This window comes from Dermacentor albipictus, chromosome 7 (genome assembly GCF_038994185.2).
Source record: "Dermacentor albipictus isolate Rhodes 1998 colony chromosome 7, USDA_Dalb.pri_finalv2, whole genome shotgun sequence".
Lineage (NCBI taxonomy): Eukaryota > Metazoa > Arthropoda > Arachnida > Ixodida > Ixodidae > Dermacentor > Dermacentor albipictus.
This window is the reverse complement of record NC_091827.1, coordinates 142,054,142-142,061,174: the sequence shown is the minus strand read 5'-3', so window position 1 is coordinate 142,061,174 and position 7,033 is coordinate 142,054,142.

Here is a 7,033-nt window from a genome sequence, read left to right as displayed (position 1 = left end):
GACTTGAAGTGGTATTGCGGACAATCCAGTGAATCGCAAGGCACCAGCCAGCCCATCGGCAACTTCACCGACGCGCTGTGCCACGTCGCCTCAGCCAAGGTATGGGCTCAGAAGCACGCGGTCTGATCCAGCTAATGGAACCAATTGACTAACAACATCTTGCCGGGGTAAGACACCCTTTGGGAACGCCTCTGTGCATTTTTTGAAGATTAGAAAGGTAATTCAAAAATGCATTCAGTGTAACCTTCATGCTTCCACTTTAAAAACGCACATTGCTGCATCTACTGTGCCTAAAGGTTTACGCGTCATGTTCAGACCTGCCACGTCTGAAATGTCCCATAGCAACTTGTCGAGGTGGGACAACACCCTTAAACAAGCTTCACTGGAACTAACGCGCATTGATATTAACCATTATGAGTCAGCCGCGAAACAGTTAACTAACAAAGAGAAGCAACTGTTTGCGACTCACAACTTCAGTACCGGAGAGAGGGCATCTCTGGATAACTGCAGGCAAGATAAAACGCGCGAACTTAACCAGAAGACATATAGGAAGTTAATACGTGACAAGGTCTGCACTAGTGTCAGCACCCCTGCAGATGCAATGACATCGAGACATTCCAGCTCCGAAGAAACGGGAAATATGGTTAATATTTCTTGTAGCACATTATCGAGTGAAGAATATAGTGTCCTGTCACGGGGTTTAAACTTTTGTCCCGCAACTGGCGGATACAATGAATTTCAATTGATTAATTATTTGCACAATTTTGAAAGAAACAGGTTACGCTAGTACTTCCACGATCGGTGCCCCTCTAACAAGACATCTTTATTTTCGACTAAGCACTGGACTCCTCCTTCTCAAAGAGGTAAAGGCCTCGATCTATACATCAGAGCTGTGCAGCGAGATGTACTTGAAGCACACAAAATGCAAATACCATTCCGTCGGAACCTTAGCCCCAAAGAAAGGGACGCAATTGAAAAGTTGGCTAACCGTGACGACATCATCATTAAACCCGCTGATAAAGGTGGAGCAGTCGTCATTATGGACAAAGCCTGTTACATAACAGAGGCTCACAGACAACTTAATGACCAGTCATTCTACAGGCATATGAGTTACCACCCGACCGAACAGTTCAAAACCATGGTAAAGGACACTTTAGACAATCTCGCGAAAGAAAACAAGATAGAAAAATCTGTAGTCAAGTCATTAGTTCCACTAAGCCCAGTAGCTGGTAGATTTTATCTCCTTCCTAAAATCCATAAGCAAAACAACCCAGGGCGACCAATAGTTTGAGGAATAGGTACCGTCACAGAGAATCTGTCCCGCTATGTAGATAACCTTTTCAGTTCAATTCCTCCTAAATTTTCTTCTTATATCAAAGATACTAACCACTTCCTGTCGGATATCGCTGACTTGTGTGTTCCAAGCGATGCTCTTATAGTCACACTGGACGTGGCGTCACTGTACACGAACATTCTCCATACAGATGATATTCAATCTGTACTCCGTGCACATAACGATTCTGTAGATGACAAACCCATCGACAATTCTACCCTCGGCATAATTCTAACACTAATCCTTGAACTCAACAACTTTGAATTCGACGGCGAACATTACGTTCAAACCAGTGGTACCTCCATGGGCACAAAAATAGGTCCCAATTATGCTAACATTTTCATGGGCTTACTAGAAAAGAATTTCCTCGATACTCGTGACCTCAAACCATTCTATTACGAACGCTTCATCGGTGACATTTTCTTTATCTGGCACCATGGTGAAGCTGCATTACTTTCCTTCATTACCGACATTAACAATGCCGCACCGTCAATTTCCTTTTCCCATTCCTTTTCATCACTCAGCATAAACTTTCTTGACGTATCGGTATCTCTGTGCTATGGTAAGTTAACGACAAATCTTTACAGAAAGACCACTAACCGACAGCGATATCTGCATTTTAACAGCAGCCATGTCAAGCATTGCAAAACGAGCATTCCCTACAGCCAAGCTATCCGGTTCAAAAGAATTTGTTCAGACAACAGTGAATTCACTCGCAACTGTAACCAGCTTCATGACGCACTAACCGTACAGAAATACCCTTCACAAATAATTGACGATGCCCTTAAACGGGCCGACTGTCTCGACCGGAAGGAACTCATCTGCACGGACAAGCAATCGGCGCCGATTTCACGAACTAACCTTATCCTAACACACTCTGCATCTATTCCTAACGTGTCCCACATTCTCAGAAAGCATTATAACTTACTAACACAAAGCGACAGTCTTAAACACATTTTCACGGAATCGCCAAGGGTTGTTTATTGTCGCTCTAGAAACCTGCGTAACCTAGTAACCTCTTCCAAGACTAAAGCGATTGCTCCTGCTGGTTGTCATCCCTGCAATAAGCCCCGTTGTAAAGTTTGTACACACATGACCACATCAAAGACTGCTAGAAGCACAGCATCAAATTTTTCTGTTAAAATCAACGGCGACTTCACTTGCGACAGCGCTAACGTCATCTATCTGCTTGAATGTTCAGTGTGTCATATGCAGTATATCGGTCAGACCGAAACATATTTTCGTGTCAGATTCAATAACCACAAATCACACGTTAACAGCTTGCCACACCTGCCATTATCTAAACATGTTCGACTGCCAGGTCATACGTTTGAGAATATCAGTGTAACCATAATACAATCAGGTTTCAAATCGCACCATGATCGAAAAGTACGAGAATCCTTTCTCATCCACAAATTTAACACTGTGTCATCCGGTATTAACGAGAGCGTAGGAAAAGTGTCGTGCCTTTCTGCCATATCTTGATGTCCGTGTCCTTGTAAAAAATTGACAAAGCATGCCAAATCAGTTTTGCTATGTCGCAATCGATATCATGCTGTACTTCATGTACAATCATCATGACACGTGAATGATATTTAATGCATATTATTTATCGTACTTAAGTTATATTTGCTGCTGTACTTTTTATTATTATTAATATTTGCAAGTGTACACGTGCATGTACTACTGATTATGCCCACGTGCGCATGCCCATAAAAGCGGCTGCGCGCTTGTATGTGTGTTTATTCTGACGAAGGCGGTGCCACGGCCGAAACGTTAAAAACATTAAAGATGCAATTTTCGTAAGTGTGCACCTTCGTTTCTAAATATACCTATGCACCGAACCTACAGAACTTCTCATTGAATTATATTGACACAAGATGATTTCAAATTACGCGCGCCAGCCGCCTCCTGCGTTCGTGCAGTTGTTTACTGCTACCTGCGAAAGATAGCGGCAGTGAAGCGGGCAACACGGGCTCGCAAGGCACGCGCAATCGGAGCAGCGTGTCATGAGCGCGGGACATGAGGGAAGAAGAAGAGGTGCGGGTCTCTTGCGGAAAGAGGCGCGCGGCAGCATAGGCGAACGGCGTTCCTCCAAAAAAAAAGCTCTCCAGACCCCTAGCGCCCGAGGAGTCGCACCGCAACGTGGCTGTGGCGTTCGCTGACGTGGCCTGGTGCCTGAGCTCCCGAACACTGGTTCTGGTCAAGTAGCTGGCGGTTTTCTTTTATTCTGTCTCTTTTACGTAATTGTTTGTGATCTTTTGTTTCAATATCTGCTAACCTTCTAGAGTAATTACTTGTTTCTTTGCAATGTCGCTCTCATCGCCAGGCCAGAAGGCTTCCTCCTGGTCGGCTTCTGTTCCTAACTCTGATTTGCCGGTGGAGCTTTTCTTACGCAGTGGGACGAGCAGCGTTCCTGTGGCTTTGGATCCGAGTGATGGCGGTGTGATTCGCTTGAAGAATCCCAAAGCAATTCAAAGCGAACTCCGGATGGCCTCGGCCAATTTTCAACAAATCGCCGAGGTTCGACAGTTCAGCCGAGGGGGCATTCTTTGCTGCTCGTCAGACCAGGCTTGTGTTCAAGATTTACTGAAGTGCGATGTTTTCGCGACACATCCGGTGAGCAGTTTCATTCCTCATCACCTTGCATGTACCAAAGGCCTAGTTCGCAGTGTCGACATAAGTCTATGTCCGGCAGACATCTTGGAAATGTTTTCAGCGGCAGGCGTGATTTCTGTGTATCGTTGCAGCCGTGTCGTTGACAATAAGCGCATACCCACAGAAACAGTCATTGCTACTTTTGCTGGAATGAACCGCCCATCGGAAATCGAGGCATGGCCACTTATATACCGAGTTGAGCCTCTATCCCCTCGTGTCCTTCAGTGTCTAAAGTTCTGGCGGTTCGGACACTCCATAAAAGGCTGCAGGTCAAACACACGATGCCGAACGTGTGGAGAAGGCCATCATTCAAATGACTGTTCTTCCCGAAATGAGTCCTGCTGCCTATGCAGTGGTCCCCACCCAGCAGATGAGCCTAATTGCCCTGCAAGGTCTAAAGAAGTACAAATCCTTGAAATAATTGATAGACGTCGATGCTCTCGTCGTGAGGCCATTGGAGAAATTCAGAGCAGATCTCAAAAGTATGCTGGTATAACGGCCCGTCAAACATTGTCTATGGAAAACTCAATCTCTGAGGCTGTGGCAGCTTCCGTAGAAAAGGCATTGGAGAAAGCAATGGAGCGTATCATGACAAATCTCACCGACTCCCTTGTAAAGGTGCTGTCTTCACAACTAGCTACGTGGCTTCAATTAAATAACAAAGCCAATATTGAGGATCTGGTGTCGGGTGTACCGCAGACTCCACCAATTGAAATATCGACCACGCAGACATTCACAAATAATTCATCAAAGCCATCAACTTCTGAGAGAGTCGACCAAACCTGTCTCTCCGACACAGATGGGATAGAAAACCAAGATGTAGATATGGACCCCCGATCTCTTAAACGAACAAGGTCACCGACAGAGAAAAAACCTAGCTCTCCCACCAACTCCAAGGCAAAAAAGTACGTTAGAGAGATTCCTACTAAGAAGGACTTCTTAAAAGAGAGCGTTTTAGACCAAGCAGTCTGTGCTGCTCGGATTTATTCGCAATAGGAACTTTAACAGTAATTCAGTGGAACTGTCGTTCCATACTTTCCGCTGCAACCGATTTATTATATCTTATTTCTAAATATTCTCCAGATATTATTATTTTACAGGAAACTTGGCTTGTTGCTGGTCAGACTTTTCATCTAAAAAATTTCCGATGTTTTCGATTGGATCGCCTATCTCGAGGCGGTGGTTTAGTTTTGTTTGTGTCATCAAAAATCTGCCATAGAGCTACTATAGCATACCAGATAAGGTCCCCAGACTGTGAAATCTTAGCACTGGATATAATACTCCCTGGCTGCACACCTTTTTCTATAATAAACACGTACTTCCCCGCTGGAGTGCAAGATACCAGCTATCTGGATATCTCTATTGCTCGCAGTCAGAAGAACATCATACTGGTGGGAGATTTTAATTCTCATCATGTGTAGTGGGGTTTCCGAACGGACACTTGTGGAAAACGCTTGTGGGATTGGGTCTTAATGAATAATTTCTCTTGCCTAAATTCGAGAGCACATACTTTCGTACGGGGTCAGTCGCGATCTGCCCTAGATCTTACGTTTGCTACCTCGAGCATGCTTGTCACCTCCTGGATGACTGTAGACTCCGGAACTAGCAGCGATCACCTCCCTATAATTTTTGAACTGCTTACCCCATTGACTAGTTTACATAGTAATGTGAGCACTTTTGTTAATTACGAAAAATTTAAAAATGCGCTAAAATCAGCTTTACACGCTCAGGAGGGCTTGGAGAGAGATATTAAAGCAATGAGCCTATGTTCAATTCTAAAACAGTGATCAAAAAAAGCTCAGTTTATCGTGCAATCTACTAAAGGTGGATCATATTGGCCCTGGTGGAATTCGGACTGCGAGCGAGATTTCAGACGTAGAAAAGCTGCGTGGAAAAAGGTTCTATACAACCAAAGTCCTAATAATTGGGCTGATTATACATATATATCTAATACATTTAAACGAACAGTGTCAAAGGCAAAGGAGGATTATGATTCCAAGCACTTCACATACCTTTCGAAATCTTGTAATAAAAAGGCACTGTTTAAATTTCTTCGATCTCGTAAAGTTATACCGGCGCCCGTGAATGTCGATTCTGTCGTTTTAACAACAAAAGAAGTATCGGAATCACTTGAGAAAATTGCTAAAGGACTTGCGCAACGTTTCAAACATAAATTGCCATTAGGCCTACAGAAACCTCCCTTAGGGGACGACTTTGAAACAGTAACAGTGACAGAGCTTCAAGGCATTATTAGTTCGTTACCGACGTCAGCCCCCGGTCCAGATGGAATTACAACAGGAATGCTAAAAGTTTTATTTGATTATGCGCCTCAGGACCTCCTAAACATAATAAATTTCTCTCTCAAAAATGCATGGGTTCCAAGAGAGTGGAGAATAGCTAAAATTATTCCATTATTAAAGAAAAAATCAGCAGGACTTGACTTAGACAACATAAGACGGATTTCTCTTACTTCTAATGTCGTCAAATTAATAGAAAGAGTTCTTCACGGCCGCATAACAAATCGTATGCAGGATGATACCCTTCTCAGTCCTTGCCAGATTGGATTTCGTCCCGGTCACTCCATATGGTGCGCCCATGTAGATTTAGAGAGCCGCATTAAACTTGCTCGCCGCAAACGAGAGTACGCAGCTTTGGTAACGCTAGATGTATCAAAAGCATACGACTCTGTAGAACATGGTATTTTATTCGATAAACTTCAGTCTACGAATTTTCCTAAATATATAACTGCTTGGATCTATGAATTTATAAGAGATAGAGAATTTTATTGTCACCAACACGGTATTTCGACTTCCCAACACAAGCAGACAAGAGGTGTACCACAGGGTTCCGTTCTTTCTCCTATATTATTTAACATTTTGCTAAGCACAATTCCTTTGTCTCCGGAAGTACGTGTTTATGTTTATGCCAACGATATCGCATTTTTTTACGTCCGCAAATAATATACATTCACTACAACAGTCGTTGCAGAATTACTTAGGAATGCTGGAAACATGGCTAGAGGGGTTACGTTTGTCGTTAAAT